We start from the raw sequence: 21,287 nt of genomic DNA, 5'->3' as shown, positions 1-21,287 counted from the left end.
AGAAATAGAATAAGAAAGGAGAATCACGCCTTAAACATTGTAAGTCTCAAGAAATTTTTATGAGCATCCAATTTTTTTTAATGCTTAAATTTTAAAAATATCACAAGCTCCATCTAGCAGAATATATAACTTCTGTCTCTCTCATCTGGCATGAAAATCACATCTTTTATTACCAAGGAAGCATCTTAACTCTTTCCCCAAACCATTTCATTTAATAAGAAGTTTCTTAACAGCTACTCATAGAATTGTATTCATACTTCCCATAAATGTTCCATAAAATGCTCTGGGAGTTGAATCTCCCGGAGGAAAAGAATCCTATGGCAACATAGAATTAGTGATGATACTCTCTAAAACTTTTGAACCCTTGAAGCCTAGAAAGGGTCTTAATGTTGCCATTTGTTTAGTAACCTGATACCATATTGTTTGAAATAATGTCTGGAGTTTATGAGGCACAAAACTAAATAATATAAAATATCCTACAACTCTAATCTATTTCTGATTTTTCAACTTCGACACTTGTTTAACTTGATTGTTATACTTCCAGGAAAATCTTAACCATTTGACAGTTAGCATCTACTCCACAAAGAATTGTTTATTCAGCAAATAATCATGAAGTCTCTAACAAGTCTTCAACAAGATCTGCTGTCCTAGGGGTATAGTGGGAATCATAAAATATAAGTCAATGGCCATCTACAGGTGAAGAAGAAGGTTAGAACTAGAGTAAACACACATCCTGATTTGCTTCCTAAATCAGTTTATGTCAATAATCTTGGAGTATTTCTTATTATCATCCCATTTCATTGTGAGAAGTGTCCCAATTTAAAAGGTTAATTATAGGTGGCGCCTGGGTGGCTCAGTCAGTTAAGTGTCTGGCTCTTGGCTTTGGCTCAGGTTGTGATCTCACAGTTAATGAGGTCGAGCCCTATATTGGGCTCCACATTAACAGTGCAGAGGAGTCTGCTTGGGATTCTCTCTCTCTCCTTCTTTTTCTGTCCCTCCCCCACTCATGCTCACTTTCTCTCTCTCTCTCTCTCTCTCTCTCTCTCTCTCTCTCTCAAAATAAATAAATAAACTTTAAAATAAATTAAAATAAAGGGTTAATTATATGATCACTGAAAAGAGTAGAGAGAGTGTAGGAATTGGAGTCAGACAGACTTAAGAGTAAATAATGACTTTGTCTTTTTACCTTTTTTATGACATTGGGCCTCATTCTTTATCTGGCAAGCAGGGATCTTACCACCTAATTTACAAGAATATTTGTGAGGATTTGTGAGGATACAATGAAGTGTTTGTAAAATTCTTTACCTTCCCATGCCTCATACCAGGTTTCTGTCACCATTGTATACACATAGGAACACTCAATCATATTTTTCAAATATTTAGAAATACAAAGCCAGCTGCATAATTTAAGGAACCCAATGAAAAATAAAAACACAAGTTATCTTGTTCAAAAAAACATGAAAAACTACTATTAAAGGTGCTAAAATATAAAGCCTTTTCTTTCTTCCACACACTCTTTCTCAACTTGTCATAATATATTTTGCTATTTAATGTTACTATAGGTAAAGACAAAATAAAGTTAAAAATATTATCTTGGATTTTACCATTTGTCTTTATACTGTGTGATGCCAGTTTTAACGCAAAGATAAGAACATTTAACTCATACAGAATCACCAAAATTACACAATTTGTATTCCTTGGTTGTGTTTGTGTATCCCTTTCACTGTTACTGAAACAGTGAAAAAGTTGGTAGAAAATAACTCATTGGTTTTATTTCACTTGACACATGCACATTTTATCAATGAGTAAGGAAGAACTGAAAGAAAGATGAAATGTGTGTTGCCCTTTACTTCTAAGTTATCATTTTCAACTTAAGTGTTGGCTAATATCGGAAAGTAATACAGGTAAAAAGAATGATAGGGTGCCTTGATCCTCTGGGTTTTTAGAAGGCCATTGCCTCCTTTCCATATTCAAAGCAAGTTCTGGCTTGAATAACATAAAGGGTGGTTTCTTGTCAGCACCCCCATTAACTCAGTGGAAGTGTAACACACTTAGTTTGTACTCTGAGCCTAACTGAGCTTCCACACTCCTGGGTCCTCTGGAATTCTGTGCTGCTGGTGTTGCAAATGCTCTATGCAAATGACACAGCATGAAATGCAACAGACTTGTATAATGTGAGCATCTCCTCTGTTCATCTTCATATCCCATTGTTCCACTGAATTTTACTTACAAGTCTAAACACAAGTTCAACAATTGTATTATCAAAAATTTCAACACAGTGGCAACATTAAACCAAGCACAAGGTCCTTTTGAATGGCGAACCCTTTCTGACATCACAGGTCACAAGCTCATGAAGGCTGCCCTATGGAAGTATAAGAAAAGCTTTCCTGAGGCTACCATAAAAACCATTGCAATAAACACAAGGCTATTAAGGAAAGGGAGAGCCTTTGAAGTAACCAAGATCACAAGAGGAATACACAATGTCAGAAAGTACTCTATAAAATTGACTCAAACCAGAAGTTTTCCAACACAAACCCAATTACACCCTTTACCATCATTGTCACTTTGTGAGTAAAAACTTTTCTGCTCCTATATATGTACATTACTCTTAGCTTTTTACTTTTTACCAAAAGATTAATTTTACCAATTATGTTATGCCTTTCCCTAAATTGGCATAGGTAGGACAAGTGCTATTATCATATTGATACTTTGAATTCTCTTACTTAATAGAAGTCAATTAAGTTAATTCATTCGCTTGAATAGATAAAAGACAAAAGGTCTGTTTTTCCAGAGATCAATTTCAATGTTCTATACATGCTAAGTTGCCCATTGAAACTGTATCCATATTGCAGTTGTGGAATTTTCCACTTATTTAGATATATCCTTCCCTGAAATAGTGAGGAAAATACATGGATCACAATCTGATGGAGGTAAGGGGAAGGAAGGAAGGAAGGAAGGAAGGAAGGAAGGAAGGAAGGAAGGAAGGAAGGAAAACAGGTGGAAAGGTATTTTAGTGATCCGATGATCTTCTTTCCTTTACATTAGCATCTTGTAACAATAAAGTTAAGTGAAACCTAAATATTGCAGTTATAGTTTTACTGCATTATATATATATATTATATTAATTAATATATATTATATATTAATTATATATTATATTATTTATATATATTAATTATATCAATGTAATATATATAGGTACCCTTGATGCCTTCATATCCTTTTTACCTGGGGTTATATATATTTCTTAGAAAAAATGAGAGGATGGTTACACTCAGTCAAGTGAAAGAAAAAATATTTATTTTAGTAATAAAATCACATTTTATTTTGAACTGAGTTTACTACAAGGAACAAGATGGTCTTATAATTTAATGTCATTAATATTATTTTATTGTAAATAAAAATTTTCAAGCACACCAAAAAACCTTAAGGAAAACTGGAAATTTTTTCAAAGTTTTGAAGGCCAAATATGCTTTAAAATAAAGCTTTTTGATATAAATTAACTATTAGAACTCTCAAGACTTTAAAAACTCAATAATAAAGAACATAATTTGGGGCATATATTGTTTATACATATTTGTATATGGGTTTGTATTGTAAATAGAAAATAATCAATCTAGGTGTAGCTGTCTGCTTCAATGCTTCCAGCTACAACTTTACCCCATTTGAAATAAATTGCACCTTAAATTTGAAGGCAATTTTCAGTAGTTTGGTGTGCAGTACAGATTTCATCTTTGATATTTAGTAAGCCTGAGATCTTTCTAACTTGTGAAGTCTGCATGTCTGCAAACTAGGATGTCTGTGTTTGTGTTTATTACCTTTTTCATGCATGCCTTGAAATGACTAAATTACAGGTATTTTACATGTGTTTTGTGGTACAAGACAGATACAGTCCACTGGTATAATTTATCTTGAAACACCCTGTTTTACAAAATTATAGAAAAGCACTGCAATTTGCTCAATTTTTTATTTCTAAGACTATGATAAAATCTTCAAAGCCCAGAAGATGTCTTCAGATAAGAACTTAGCCATGCAATAAACAATTTTCATCAAAGCTCTGGGTTTGGGGAAATAGAGTACAATTGTGGATTTAAAATCTTGATAATGTTTCTTACTTATTATCTATTTTGTCTTTTGTATTTTGACCTAATTCAGCCACCAAAGGCATCAACTCTTATATAAGATTAGACATACACGCGCGCACACACACACACACACACACACACACACACACACACACAGCAGTCCAAATCAGATTATCTACAATCAAGGTAATTGTGGAGAACAAAATTGTTCATCTGTACTGTGCAGCTGCCTTTTGGATTTAGCGTTTGATCCCAAGTGATTGCTCAAGTTACAACTATACAAGAGTTCTTCTCTAACCCAGTGGAACTTCTTTTATTTTATATCACTTTTTAAACACTTGTTTTGATTTCTTCACTCTTCTTGGCAAAATAATATCCGAATATCCAAAAACTCAGTAGAAAACATGTAAACCTTAAGGCATTTGAATAAAATGCAAGATAATTTGACACTGAAATAATTCTTACTAATTTTCAGTGAATACTTAAAATATGCTTCCAGTTCAGCTTTTAATGTTGTCTTTTTAATCTCTACATGGTAGGAAAAATTTTGTATTTATGTGTGATTAAATTATAGTGATTTTGAAATTTTAACATAAATGTTTGACACTTCAGTAAAGACACAGAAATATTGTAATTAGTTATAAAATGAGTTTTATATTAGTGTGGCTGAATATATAAAAACTTATACCCACTTTTCCCCCCTTATGTTGAATCTATTTAATATTCTGAATAATCTATCAGGATATCTATTATGTATTGGTGTAGCTCAACTGGCTAAAGTTAAATTCTGCATATTAATCCATTATTTCAAGCATTTCTTAATGTAAAATGTTACCATTATTGAAGACATTTTCAATCTTTCTTCTTTAAATAGAACTATTTGAGAGATAACCTAGTCTGTAGATATTACAAAGGAGTAGTTTATAGATGTTTTCTGCTTTACTCAGATATCTTGCCCCCCATGAAGTACAGACCTTCATTAGTAAATAATCCTTGAGAAATTGACATATTTTCCAAATTTCGTTTCTGCCTTGATTTCATATATATCACATAGTATAACAATTCCTTTATATCATCTATAAGTCTTAAAATTCATAAGGCATTCATTTATTCATAATAAATTCATAATCATTATTTCATGAGGACAATACTTTCTGTTCTCCCACTTTTAGCCCTGAGTTACCTCCACCATTTGTGTTCTCTACTATGTCTGAACTTAGCCCTCGAATTGGCCTAGGGCGTGGGTTCTTAGCTGCCATAAACTATCCTCTCTCCCTCAGTGATTCCCATGCTAGCTTTTTACTTGCTTCTCTCCCAAACACTCTCCCAAATCTCTGCCTCTGCAAGGACAGTAAGTTGTTCTCACCATGGAAAAACCAAGGAGTACCAGGAGTAATAGCTTAATAGTGGTGGTAGTATGATACCAAAACTACAGGCATTCATTTTCTCAGTAAAATTATTTCTGTTCACTTAAAAAATCAGGGCCCCCAAAATACGAACGCAATCCAACCTACAAGAGATAGAAGTCTAGACTTAGGGAAACATTATTTTAAACAATTCAAAATTATGATCAGAATAACTAACATTTATTTTGAGCTTATTTTATGATAGGCATTGTCATGAGTATTCTGCATGTGCTATCCTTTCAAATCTTTCTAATTCTATGGCTAGGATTATTCTCATTTTTCATGTAATTAAAATAAAACTTATCCAAGTTTAGTACATTTTTCAAATATAATATAGCTAGGAATTTTTCAAGTTGGTATTTCAATATTCCAGTCCAGGGTCATCCTACTTAGAACCCATCCAATGTTTTATGCCTGAAACATAATAAAGAGTCAAAAATTACATCTCAACACACAACAAAGGAAGCCTTGAGAAACACCATTTCAGCACAACAGATGCATCTAAAAAAAGGTAGAAAACTCCAAAACTGCAAAATAAGCATAGCTTCAATATGGGGATCAACTTAGTGTGACTGGAACCTTGAACTAGATCTTCAGGAAACCAAACTTTTTGTCTCTTATCTATGCAAATGACTAAGCTAACTTGGCCTTGGTAGGTGTGAGAATTCTAAATATCAGTTAATTAATAACACTTGTGTTCCCTAATTTCAATATGGGGAATGACATAGGATAATTAGTAAAACTTTCTAAATATAAACATTCAGTCTATTGACTGGCCTCTTTTAAAACTACAGGTAAATTTGATAAGACAGCAAGGTTTCATTAGGACTAGTCAAATATTAACACCAACAAACTGTGAAATGCACACTGATCAATAACAATGTTACATACAGAAGTAAAAAAAATATCAGGGGAAAAATATATGGAATGATTTCTGCCCTAAAGAATCTACTAATGTAGTAAAAAGATGATATACACATAAAAATATAATTAATAAAAATATTTGATGAACTGATCTGAATCAAGGAATCATATGACAATGGGAAAGAAATCCATAAGTGAAAGGAAGATGACTATTGAGTCCTCACGGCAATGATAGTGGGGAAGCCAAAGTGGGGGCTTTGTAAAAGAAAAAGATGTAGATAAATAAAATGAAATGTAATTATTCTTTCTGGTTTTCTGTTACTTGGAACTGAGATCTTCATAACATTAGTTTCCTCGTGTTATAGACTGAATGCTTATGTCCCCTGAAAATTCATATGCTGAAGCCTTTATGTAATGGCATTTAGAGGTGGGAGCTTTGAGAAGTAATTAGTTCATGAGAGTGGAGCCCCCAACATAGGAGAGGAAAAGAGTTAATCTTCCTCCCTCTTTCCTTCCCTCCCTCTATGAGTCTCTCCCTCCCTCACTCCCTCCCTCTCTCCCTCTTTGCCATGTGAGGATGCAAAGAGAAGATGGACAGAGAGAGAGCCTTTACCAAGAACTCAACTATGCTAGCCTTTTGATCTTGGGCTTCCAGACTCTAAAACTTTGAGAAATAAATGTTTGTTGTTTAAGCTACCCAGTCTGTGGTTTTGTCACAGCAATCTGAACTAAGATACTTTGTCTGCCCTCACTTAAAGAATTGAGCCTTAGTAAAGGCTAAATAGATGATGGTTTGGGTGTGAACTATTTTACATGCAGTATCCTGCTCATCTGTTACAAAAACATATCCAATAGTATGTACTATTATTATCTTTATTTACAGATAGCAAAACTAAAGTTCAAAGAAGCGAAATGCTGCCTATTGTCATACAGTAAACTCAAGATCTGGAATTTGAACATTGATACCAGAGTTCACATAATCTTTCATTACATTATCCTCAAATACTGAGATACTGTTTAAAGTGTGGTGTGTACAGTTAATAACAAGTGTTAGTAAGGATGCTGAGAAATTGGAACACTTGTGTACTGTTGTGTTGGGAGTCTAAAATGGTATAGTCATGGGGTGACTGGGTGGTTCAGTCAGTTGAGTGTCTGAATTTGGCTCAGGTCATGATCTCACAGCTCGTGAGTTCAAGCCCCGTGTCAGGCTCTGTGCTGACAGCTTGGAGCCTGGAGCCTGCTTCTGATTCTGTGTCTCCCTCTCCGTACCCCTCCCTCACTTGGGCTCTTTCTCTCTCTCTCTCTCTTAAAAATAAATAAACATTAAAAAAAATTTTTAAACAATAAAATGGTATAGTCACTATGAAAAACTGTATGGCACCTCCTAAAAAAATTAAAAATTGAATTTTTGTATGATGTAGCAAAATTCCATTTCTGGGTACATACCCCAAAGAACTGAAAGTAGGAACTTGAAGAGATAATTAAACACTCATGTTCACAGCACCACGTCTTAACAATAGTCAAAAGATTAAAGAAGTCCACGTGTCTATCAATGGAAGAATGGATAAACGAAATGTGGTATATACATACAACGGAATATTATTCAGCCTTAAAAAGGAAGGCAATTCTGACACATGCTACAAAATAGATGAAACTTGAGGACATCATGCTAAATAAGACACAAGAATATAGGTACCATATGATTCCACTCATCTGCAGCACTAGCATAGTCAAAGGTATAGACACAGAGTGTAGAATGGTGGTTCCCTGGGGCTGTGGGGAGGAGAGTAATGGGGAATTATTGCTTAAGAAGTCCAGAGTTTCAGTTTTACACAATGAAAGGAGTTCTATGAAGGAACAGTGGTGACGGTAGTACCATAATGCCACCAAACAGTACACTTAAAATGCTGCATGTTATATTAGGCATACACCACTACAATTTAAAAAACAAAACAAAACAGAACAAAAAAATAAAAAAAAACAAAACCAAAACCGAAATAAATAAAACCATCTCAGGGCACCTGAGTGACTCAGTCAGTTAAGCAACCGACTCTTGATTTCCCCTCATGTCATGATCTCACAGCTCATGGTTTGAGCCCCACGTCAGGTTCCACGCTGACAGCACAGAACCTTCTTGGGATTATTTCTCTACCTCTCCCTCTGCCCCTCCCCTACTCTCTCTCTCTCTCTCAAAATAAATAAACTTTAAAACAAAACTCAATTTAAACTTAAAAAAAAGTGTGGTGTGTGTCTATCTGTGTCTGTTTCTATGTTTTATGTTGGGGCAGTTGAGGAAGATAGTGGGATCTTTTAAAAAAAAATAAAATGAGAAGAAAAAAAGAACCCATCTTAAAAAACAGTAATTAAATTTTGCCAACCGCAACTTCTGAATAACTTGAACTTTTCATTTTTATAACACATAAGAAAGAAGTCAAAATTAGCCACATGTGTAATTTTAGTCACTTTTCTAAGAAACATGTTTGGTGCAGGCACAATACTGACATCTTTTAATTAACTAATCATGATTTTGGAACACTAGTCCATGCTGCTTTATAAATCAAACACTGAACCGAAAGGCAGGTCACAAGAACTTCGTCTAAAGATACTATAATATCCCCTTTAATTGCTGAGCTGTCTTTTTCTTTAAAGTTGTAATTCCACAATTTTGGATATCACAGTAAAGCTGACACAAAAGATAGCATCTTAACATAGTATTACTTAACAAAGATGGCTGTCATTTCTGTCACATGAAAACCCTGTCAGGAACCGCACTTCAACTTTCTGTTGCCATAGATACCACTTTTCCTCTGTGACCAAAAGTAAAAAGCACAGTTCAGTGTCATGATTCAAATAAAAAGAATCGAAACCCCTTCAGAAATATCTATCAAGATTCAGGAGCAAGTCTCTTATCACCGGGATTTCAGTTACACGAAGTAAAATTCTAGAACATCAATAGTTACTTAGCCAATGAAGAAGTTGAAGAATAGAATAATAACAATGTTTCCAGGTCCAGTTTTTTTCCTTTATTAATAAAAGAATGTACCTGGGATCTCATATTCAAGTTGCAAAACTTAACCTGTACAAAGTTAATTTCCTGGTGTGATATACATGTTAATAAAAGAGCAAACCTAACATTAAGTGTTAGTGTGGTTGTTATATCCTGAACTGTACTTAATTTTATACTGAAGAATGGTAGTCAGAGATTATCTATGAATTTAAGGGCATATTAATAAATGATGCATATTTGGACACCAGAGAAGTCTGAAGAGCAAAATTATCCACATTAAAATTAAAGCCCTGATGGAAATAATTATACAGCTGAAAAACACCTGTACAGCAGTAAACAACATGCTCAGGAAAAGAGTCACCTTCAGAGACTACCCTGGTCACCTAGCTATTGTGGAGTTTTGCCAAGCCTGTTATGGGAAATGTTTAACCTTCCATGGTCTCTTGTGTCTCCTGAGTATGGAGAGTGACAGGAGAAATGAGAGTCTAGGTATGAATGCCTTTGAAATGTATAGGGATTAAAAATGAAGGTTTATTTCCCCTTTTTTTCTTATGAATCTTATTTATGGAATCTTGAAATAAGTGCAAGTTGAATAGTCCTGGTCTAAGTAAAAAAGCTAAATGATGGGACAGTAAAATAATTATTCATATAACTATTTCTCAGAAAACTATTCAGTTTCTATACAAAAAGGCGAGTGGGAAAAGACCATTAAACTGTTATATTTAATTATATTGTATTAAGTAGTATTTTGGGGAACAGAATTCCCTCACAAGTTATTAAACCTATAATAACTGGGAGGCAACAGGCATGATAGGTATGCCTATGGGCTTGGGGTTACATAGAACTGGCCTCTGCCACTCACTAGCATGGAATGTTGAGTAAATTAGTTAATCTCTGTAAATCCCAATTTTCTTACCACATCATGATGATAGAAATAAAAATATCTACCTCAGAGGATTACCACAATGTTTAGTAAATAATTTTATAGAAGTTCTAAACACATAAAAATCCTCATAAAATATTTTTAAAAACCCAATAATGTATGACATAAAAAATGGCTACATGCAGAGATGAGAAATTATGTTGTTTGATGGAAAGATTTGATTTTGTAAGGAACAGCATTTTCCCCCCAAAGTGTGTTTTCCCCAAAGTGTGTGTTCCCCCAAACAAAACACTAAGGGGATTTATGTGGGAATGGACAAAGGTCATGTAGAAGAATAAATGGGATCCAATAAATACAAACAAATTTAGAAAGATAAATCTAAAGTTTTATTTTTATTTTTTTAATGTTTATTTTTGAGAAAGAGAGAGACAGAGCATGAGTGGGGAAGGGGCAGAGAGAGAGGGAGGCACAGAATCCGAAGCAGGCTCCAGGCTCTGAGCTGTCAGCACAGAGCCTTACATGGGGCTTAAACTCATGAACCATTGAATCATGACCTGACCCGAAGTCGAACACTCAATGACTGAGCCATCCATGCACCCTTGATTTTAAAGTTTAAAGATTTGCTAACAAAATTTTAAACTGCATGTTCATTTTTGAAGAAGTATAAGGAGGCTCAATAGAGATAAATCAGATATATAGATTCAGAAATCAGATATAGATTCCAGCATATATAATAGTTTGGTATGACAAAAAAATGTTATATAACAAATCAGTGAAGAACTAAATGCTTACTCTCTAAATGATTTTAGAAGTATTATGCTAATTAGTTAGAGAAGAGAAGCTAGATTTTATTACATATCTTAGGCGGAAATAATGCACAAATATGCTAAAACATTAGATGTAAAAGTTAAAATCATTCAAAAGATCTAGTAGAAAAAACAGAATATCAATATATTTAGGAAAGGGAGATAAATTTCTAGGTGCAAACTTGTATAGACATAAATCAATATGTTAAATGTTGCATGTCTATAATTTCAAAACCAAATTCATTAGGCATATGGCAAAATGAGATACGATGTTTGCAACAAATAGTATTCTACAGATAACTTTCTTTTTTTATTTTTAATTTTTTAATGTTTATTTATTTTTTGAGAGACAGAAAGAGTGTGAGCTGGGGGAAGGGCAGAGAGAGAGGGAACACAGAATCTGAAGCAGGCTCTAGGCTCTGAGTTGTCAGCACAGAGCCTGATGCAGGGCTTGAACTCATGAACTGTGAGATCATGACCTGAACCTATGTTGGACATTTAACTGACTGAACCACCCAGGCATCCTTGTTTTTAAATTAAAAAAAAAATTAATGTTACTTATTTTTGAGAGAGACACAGAGAGACAAAGATAACTAAGTCAAATAAGTGAGTTACTAACTCTGCAACAGAAAAAATGCCCCAAATCATTTGACATTTTAGAACAGAAGGAATACAAATGGACGCTAAACACATAAATAAAGGTTTATGTTACAAATAAGTAATGCAAGATTTTTTTTTAAATTTTTTTTTTCAACGTTTATTTATTTTGGGGACAGAGAGAGACAGAGCATGAACGGGGAAGGGGCAGAGAGAGAGGGAGACACAGAATCGGAAACAGGCTCCAGGCTCTGAGCCATCAGCCCAGAGCCCGACGCGGGGCTTGAACTCAGGGACCGCGTGATCGTGACCTGGCTGAAGTCGGACGCTTAACCGACTGCGCCACCCAGGCGCCCCTAGTAATGCAAGATTTTTTTTTTAATTTTTTTTTCAACGTTTATTTATTTATTTTTTTTTTATTTTTGGGACAGAGAGAGATAGAGCATGAACGGGGGAGGGCAGAGAGAGAGGGAGACATAGAATCGGAAACAGGCTCCAGGCTCCGAGCCATCAGCCCAGAGCCCGACGCGGGGCTCGAACTCACGGACCGCGAGATCGTGACCTGGCTGAAGTCGGACACTTAACCGACTGCGCCACCCAGGCGCCCCATTAATGCAAGATTTTTAAAGATGCCATTAACTTTCATAAAACTGGCAAACATAAAAAAATTTCCAAAAGTAGAAATTGTTGGGTGGGACAAGGATTCTCATAAAGTACTTACATAAGTAAAAATCAACATAACCTTTTGGCAAAGCAATTAATAGTTGTTGCCAGAACTCATCCTAAGGAGATGGACACCAATATACGTAGAAAAATTTCATTGTAGTGCTTATGTGACAATAGCAAGCATTCTAATTATGAATAATGACAAAGAGTTAAAAAGTGATACCATAGCCATTGAATTATTATATATCCATTAAAATTATTTCTTAAAGTTCATTGATGACAATAAAAATGCTCATAATATATTAAATTGGACAAAGGGACAAATCAGAATACAAACTAGTTGCCTAATTGAATTTTGTGTAAATAAATATGTACATTCAACATGAGTGTATTCTCGAAATAAATCCAATAAGAATATTAAAAGCGATGTAGTTGTAGAATGGTAGTGAAAATACATCTCAGATTCTCTGCACATTTTTGTGTTTGCCTGATTTTCTTTTTTTTCCATGTTAGTCACACTTGGTTATGTGAAGACTCATTCCATCTCTATTAATATATTTTTTTAGTTATTTATTTTTAAATTTTTAAAATATTTATTGTTTTGAAAGAGAGAGACAGAGACAGAGCATGAGTGGGGAAGGGGCAGAGAGGCAGGGAGACACAGAATCAGAAGCAGACTCCAGGCTCTGAGCTGTCAGCACAGAGCCCAATGTGGGGCTTGAACTCACAAACTGTGAGTTCTTGACCTGAGCCAAAGTCGGATGCTTAACCAACTGAGCCATCCAGGCACCCATCTATTAACATTTTTAAATAAATGAATATTTAAAATTAAATATACCTTCACATTTATAGAAATAATAATTTTTCTAGCTTAATATCTTGTGATATTCCTCCATTAAGTTATTATTTTCTTACTGGATAGAGGAAAAATCAGATATTAAACGGATAAGAACAGGTACCACACTTGATCTTAGCCAAAAGGCTGAAAAGCTACCTATTCTTTTATTATTATGATTATCTCTCCTTCTACTAATGAATCATTGTGAATAGCTAATATAAGTGCATGGCACAAAATTCAGTAGGTACACAGAGGTATATAGTGAAAGTCAGTCTTTCTTCCTTCTCTTGCTTGTATCCACCTATCCACCTAATCCCCCTCCTTAGTGAAACTGATGTTATTGAGTTTTTGTTTATCATTCCAGATTCTGTTTATACTTTTTAAAATAACCCCCCAACACACACACACACACACACACACACACACACACACACACACGGCAGTATACCATTCTGTACTATTCTGCAAATTGTTTTTCTCAATATTTATTTGATATATTTTCATTTTTTTATTACTTCAAAGAATTCAATATTAATGTAATGTGATTCATTAATTGTTCCCCTTACGATGGGCAATTGGGTAGTTTTTAGCTAATTTGAATTTGCAAACAATGCTATAATGACTATCATTATGTACATCCTCTTGCAAAGCAGAGTTGTTGGATTTCGATTTTTAGTTTTGAAAATTATTAACAAAATGCTTTCCGTAGCTCTATACTGTTTATAAATGGGTATGCTGATTTCCCTTTGACACTATTGGATGTGATCAAGCTTTTTGTTCTTTGTCAACATGGAGATAAAAAATGTCATTTCATTGTAGTTTTTTTTTTAAATTTTTTTTCAACGTTTATTTATTTTTGGGACAGAGAGAGACAGAGCATGAACGGGGGAGGGGCAGAGAGAGAGGGAGACACAGAATCGGAAACAGGCTCCAGGCTCTGAGCCATCAACCTAGAGCCCGACGCGGGGCTCAAACTCACAGACCGTGAGATCGTGACCTGGCTGAAGTCGGACGCTCAACCGACTGCGCCACCCAGGCGCCCCTCATTGTAGTTTTAAAATGCCCTTCTCTTTAAGAGTGAGGTTGAGTTTTTCACATTTAACAGTCATTTGTATCTCACTTTGAAGCTGAAGTTTGTAGCCTAGTATAATCTGACCTTTGCATCTCAATCCCTGCCTTTTAGAACATAGAACATGCCTTTTATCTCTTCAAAAGATGGTGTACCAGTTTAGGTTTATTTTAACTGCAAGTAACATAAAATCCTGACTCCACTGACTTTAACAATAAGGATAATCTTTTCTCTTACATTATATTATGTCCTAAATAGTGAAGGGTTGGATAATTCAGCTACTCATCAAGAAAACTGAGGTCCTTGGTCTTTCTATCTTTCTGATTGCCACCCACTAACTAGATACCTCATGTTCACAAAATGGCTGCATCACAGCTAAACATCTCATTGACATATACAGCATCTAGAAGAAGAAGGATTATTTCTTACCACGAGTTTCTCTCTCTCTTTGACAAAGATACAAACTAAAAATGGACCATAACCTCCCATCAAGAGAGCCCCTATTGACAAGAAAAATGAAAATAAAATGAAACTTATTTAAGGTTTGACAAGTTGAATTACAGAAAGGTGTAAAATGAGTAGTAAATGTGTCCTTCTCTTCCACCTTCAGCCTCTCTCCGAATGAAACCGTTAAGTTCTTATAATTGCTTCGAGGAAAACAAAGAAGACAAACACTGTGCACATACCTGAGTATCTCCTTTTATATTGCATGCATTCATTTGTTTATTTTAAACCCCAAAGTGATATTTTATATATTGTACTAGGCTTCACTTTTTTCACTCATTATTCCTTAAAGATCTTTCTAGTTTGCCCATAAAGTCTTCTATCATAATTTTTTAATATGTCAATCCCTGTTGACCAAGATTTTGGTTTGTTACAGTTGGGGGTTTACTATAAACAATGCTGCAGTGGACATCCTTGTATATTTATTTTGGGATACTCCCTCAAATCCAAATTCCTACTAGTGGATCAAAGAGAAAGTACATTTTAAAATTTGATGGTAAAATTTATCTCCCGAAAGGCTGTCCCAGTTTAGAGTGCCTGTTTCCTTTTGGTGGTGGAGACTCTTGTCTCTTCCAGGAGCCCTTTAACATCTGTAGGGTTGAGAATAGGTACTCACCAGGAAGCAGATGCACCCCCTCTGCTGGGGGCAGCAGCTGGCCCCCTCTATAGACCTTGCCTCCTCCACTGCAAATCTTGGTGATTGTGAGGTGACAGTCTCAGTGTGGGAGCCAGCAGCCTCTCTTTGGGTATAGGAAGCATACCTTAGATTTCCCTCATCATGTTAGCATGGTTGTCCTGACTGGCCCAAGGTGGGAGAGTGAAGAACCACATCCTCTAACTCATTCAAATGAAGAGGGCATGTACACAGAGTGCCCCTCCTGCTGCCTAAACAAAAATCCAGATAATCCCAGAGCAGGTGATAACTCTCCTAGGCATGTGAAGAAGACTTGCTTCGGCAAGTGGGTCTTCCCCAACTCCTCTCCCATCTGAGTGCTACAGAGTACCTGGCTTGTAACACTGCACTTGGCATGTTCGAGGCATCTGATCAGTTGCTGATGTGCTCACCCTTCCTTGTTGGTTGGTCATTTGCTGCATTGACTTTTCTGCAGCCTGGTGCCTTCTTTGAGGTGCCTTCCTGAGGATGCGCACTATCACTAAGCCTAACTTTATTTTTCTCCCTTTTTTGATCCTCATGTTTAGCAGAAGGAGTCTACCAGCTTTCAGGCTTGGAGATACTGATCGACAGGCAGCTGGGGTAAGTGCATCCTCCTTTTTTCCAAATTGTTCCCCATGGTTAGATAACACTGTTGCCCTCCAACTTTGGTCCACTAAACTCTGTCTTGTGGCACAGTCTTTGTTGTTCCAGTCTGCAGACCCAGTCACTAAGCTGCCAATCCATAGCTCTGGGGCTAGACAGCAGGGCCAGGAAGATGGCTGAGCTCCTCGGGGTTCCTTTCTCCTGCCAGCTGCATATGACAAGGTTAAGAAAGCCAAGAAGCAGACAGCAGAGAGGACCCGGCAACTTGATGTGAGAAAGAAGGAAAAGTGAAGGCAACGTGGTGGTGTGTGTGGCCCTGTCCTTGGGCCATATTCTTGCAGCTCCCTCACCTTCCTTCCTGGAGCTTCAGCTCCAGCAACTCAAAGCCTCTTGGTCCTGGATCCGAGAAGAACCCTGGCCTCAGGAGTAGGTTTTAACGACATTCACTCTTAGGAATAATAACCATATCTAAAGGAATATTTGAAACAGTAAGATGTGCCAAGAACCTTAAGCATGTTACATGTTTCACACAGTATAAATCTCCAACCACTTTGTGTGCTAGATTTTTATTTTCTCTCTTTGTTTTCAGATGGGGAAACTGAGTCAAAGGAAATTAATTCTCCTGAGACCATAAAACGAAAATACAGCAAAATAGCATTCAACTCCAAGACATGTTTGAATCTGATGAATTTATTTTTTTAATGCTTATTTATCTATTTTGAGAGAGAGAAGGAGAGAGAGAGAAAGAGAGCAGAGGAGGGGCAGAAAGAGAAGGAGACAGAAAACCCCAAGCAGGTTCGAGCTGTCAGTACAAAGCCAATGTGGGGCTCAAACCCACGAACCATGATATCATGAACTGAGCCAAAATCAAGAGTTGGACGCTTAACCAACTGAGTCACTCAGGCGCCCGACTCTGATGAATTTAGTTTAATCCTCTGAGTTATAGTGTTCATTGTTTGTGTATAGTGTTTATAACACTAATTAATTAACACATCACACTAATAAATGAATTAACATATGAAGTATTTCGTACATCAAAGTTGAAAGAATATTCAGCCTCAGTCTACGCTAAATCATTGGAATTTGATAATTCAAGGCTCATGGACATTTTCTAGGTTTTAATAATTGTGTTAAATTTCTTTCTAAAAGAAAAATAACAAGTTTTATTACTATTATTATTGTTTCTAAAATAACCTGTAGAACAAATAACATAGTAATGAAACCACGTCTAGTGATTAGCTTCTAAAGCACTCCCCTTCCATTGCACAGAAATGCTTTTCTGCATTGATAATAATGTGTTATGTAAAATAATTTGTGACCTCAGCTTATAACTAGGCTGCTTATAATTAACATTATTGAAGAACTGTGAGTCCTAACCATATCTTCAATAGAAGGGAACATACTGAGGAGGGAGAAAAATTCCTATTAATTATTTTTAACAGTTTGTTACACTTTTGCCAGAAGATTCTATTTAATAGTGTTTTCATTTTATAACACTCTACATTTTAAAATATATATTTACTAACAGATGCTAGCAGTGTGATTAAAAATATAAGAAGTTATTTGAAGCAAATATTAGTATTTAAAATACCTGTAAGTAACTACACACATTAGTAAGGTGTTGTCTTTTTATTCAAAATCAACATATTCTATGCTAGCTAAATGAATTATAAAATTGTCAATTGAGTCTCTGGTATTTCCAAAAACGAACTTACCCGATTTCAACCAAAATCCATATTCTTCAAAAATTATATAGTGTGTACTCCAATATATATAAATTATCAGAAGTCTGATTTCATATTTTTTTTAATGACCAGCCACTTCTGTACTGTCAGTGTTAGAGTTGGCTCTGGTGCTTTCCTGAACAAACAAACAAAAGTGTAGTTAGCAGCCGGGAATCCGTTTCAAGCTCTCAGTTCAGTCCCTGCAGGGCTCTTTCAGTAATGATGCAAAATTTCTTCCTATATTTCATTTCTGCGATTTCATATTTTTTCTAAATTAACAATACTTCTCAAATAGATGGAAGTTTGTCACGTTAGACTGAAAACAAAAATGCAAACATCAAAATGAATCTGACAGCACAAATTCTTCTGTAGCTGATCTTGTAGTTCTTTTTTATTATATTTCTAAAGACTTCTGACAGAGGTTTTATCTGAATATAGGTGAATAAGACTATATACATATACATATACTTGTATGTTATGTATTTTTTAGAAACAGGACAATTGCAGCAATAACAGTCTATTTTGTTTTCTTTGCTTTTAGGGAGGAAGAGTAAATAAAGTCTCAAACACCCTGAGAAAATTGTACTTTTCCTATGGAGCCCAAAATTAGTGAAATGGATGTCTAAGAGTATTTTATACTTGAAATACAGCACTGTAATTAAAAATCTGAGCATAAAACCTCAACTTACTGCAAAGTAGCTTTTAGTTTTTAATGTGATTAAAGACTTACAAGTTGTAATGCAACTAGTTTTGTATTAACAGATTGAATAGTAGAGTGAATTACAACTGCTCCAAAATTCTGATGTAAGTCAGAAGAATCAAAATGGAATCAAAGTGTATTTTCTTTAAATGCAAAATAATATACATACTATGAATCTGCTTAAAAATGTGTGTTGTGTCTGTGTCTGATATGTATATAGTTTTATAAAGTGTGCTTATACAAATACAATTTTCCAATGATTTCAATTAAAACTATTTATCTGTTTACTGTGACAACTAAAACAATACAAAATACATATTATATTTAATTCCACTTCAAGGTTTAAGATAATAATAGATAGATAGATAGATAGATAGATAGATAGATAGATAGATGATAGATAAAAATAACAAGGCATTCATTACTTAATGTTGATCATAACTTTATTAAGATTTAAAATATTTCAATAGTCTTAATTTTGATACTGTATTTGCTATAGTAATCAACTAAACCAAAAATTCATCTAGGAATATCAGGCTTTCAACAAAGAAAAATGTTTGTCATTAGCATGCCCAAATATTACAGCATTTGAAAAAATAAAAATCCAATATATGTAAAGAGAAATGACAGAAAAATTTGCCCCAAAGCAAACACAGCAAAAGTTCTAAAGGAATAGCAAATGAAACTTAAACAAAGATGAATTCCATAATAACTCCACATTATTTTTCTTTAAAAACCATAGCAGTTTAGATCTTAAATGATGTTAACATACATCAACAGCCCAGCTCTCAGAAAAATCACAAGATCCAAGTTTCCTTTGCTATCAGCATGTATTTGTCTCCCTTCCAATATCTGAATTGATCTTTATTTATTCAGTATAAATTACTATGGAAATGTTTTAATGAAAAATAACAAAATCCAAGGACAAAAAAAATAGCTGGTTATGTAATATGTTATTTAATCTTTTTAAATGAAGCCTCATTTTAGAAATAAATAGACTAAAGACAGACTAGTTAATTATATGCATTCTCTTGAGTTAGTTCTTTATGATTTGACAACTTGCACGGCAGCTGTTCCCGTAAATATGACAATAAATTTCTAAATCTCCAGAGAACTGGTAAATACAGGCAGATGCACTTAACTGCTGGTGGGCAACAAAAGTCAGACTGCAGGAAACTGTGGCACTAATGTAGCTCTTGATTAATCTCTAATTACAGTTTTGTCATCTTAGCAGGGAGACAAAACTATATCACTTCCTAAATAGGCAAGCAGCATTTTGGCACCTAGCAACCAACAGTTCGTTCCTATTAGCTGCAGTGGACTCGATGCTGTTACATGGGAGGTGGTTATGGATCACTGCTCTATTATTTATGGAGCAGCATTTCCAGAGGCCTTCACAACGGTAGATAAATTAGCAGCTTAATAGGCCAGCACTAACTAAAAACATAGCATAAGCTGAAACATCAAGTATGAAATTAAAATGTGACTTGCCCATAATGTTTGCATCCTACATGGAAAGAAATGCTCCCTTATTTTTTGTTGATTATTCCACATACATAGCAAGAGTGTGAGCATATTAATGAAAACTATAGAGACACCTTTTCAATCATTTCATGTTGTTTCATAAAGTGCTTACAGGAAATCTTTCAGAGAGACATTTTTTAAAATTCGTTTCCCTCCCCCTGAAGGGATTCTCTTGGTTTCGTTCTTCAGCCCAGGGATGATAGGTGACAGGCATTAATTAGAACTAGCACAACCACAAGAGAGCCCTAAGTGTCTGTGTAAAAGTGCCTTATTATGCTCAAAATGGGGAAATGAAGCTGATTTTCATCATGCTTCCACTTCCCTTTCACTTTGGGTACGATGAAAAAGTCTAAGAAATGACCTCACACTTCTGTCCGTGTCAGTAATTTGAAAGGAGATATAAAATTCTTAAGAATTTTTTTTTCAAAAGCCAATCCATAGGCTGGTTCACTTAATTAAAATTAATTAGCATCTTCCTTTATCCTCATAGTGGAGATCCTATTATTAATATGGTCCTGCTCAGGAGATCCAAAATGTAATATTCAAAATGATGACTTTTCATTTCCTCCAATTTTACTAAAAATTCTTTTTAAACAAAATGGCATGATATATATTTTTAAAGCATCCTGTATTTTTCAATTATAATAATTCCTATTATAAGATTTTCATCCAAAATGAAAATGTCCTATATTTCATTGTTGTATTACTTCGGAAGAATAATTTTTTTCTGACAACACAAGTTGTAATGTTATTAAAAAAAAAAAACAACATTGCAGTGAGATATTATGAACTAAATGAAATTTCTTTTAATTCAGCTGCCCTGGATAGCCTACAGCAGTTGAGAAGGCATCTTACTGAAATAAGACCACTCTAGAAACTGTTTCCATTTATAAATTTATCTTCCGATGAATTCTTCCTTAATGATGGCTCAAGTATCTATCATCACAAATTCTGAATGTAGGGGTGCCTGGGTGGCTCAATCAGTTAAACATCTGACCCTTGGTTTCGGTTCAGGTCATGATCTCACAGCTTTCTGGGTTCGAGCCCCATGCTCTGTGCTGGCAGCAGGGAGGTTGCTTGGAATCCTCTCTCTTTCCTCTCTCTCTGCCCCTCCCCCACCCATGCTGCCTCTGTCTCTCTCAAAATAAATAAATAAACTTAAAAAAACTCACAAATTCTGAATATAAATTTTCAATATCATTATGTCAATTTATCCCACAAGGAAATAATGGAAGATGGCAAAGATTGGAAAGAAAGCTATGGGTTCAATTCTAGCATATACAGCAGGTGTCTTTGAGATATCCAAGTGAAGATGTAGCTAGCCAGTGTGATAGGTCTGAAATTCAGACAACTTGG

General features: G+C 35.0%; 1 pseudogene; it reads right to left on the bottom strand.

Annotated features, from left to right (window-relative positions):
- Positions 1–13,170: 13,170 nt before the first annotated feature.
- LOC111557059 lies at positions 13,171–13,308 on the bottom strand (annotated as a pseudogene).
- Positions 13,309–21,287: the final 7,979 nt, after the last annotated feature.

The sequence above is a fragment of the Felis catus genome, chromosome A1 (genome assembly GCF_018350175.1).
Source record: "Felis catus isolate Fca126 chromosome A1, F.catus_Fca126_mat1.0, whole genome shotgun sequence".
Lineage (NCBI taxonomy): Eukaryota > Metazoa > Chordata > Mammalia > Carnivora > Felidae > Felis > Felis catus.
This window is presented reverse-complemented; position numbering and strand designations above follow the sequence as displayed.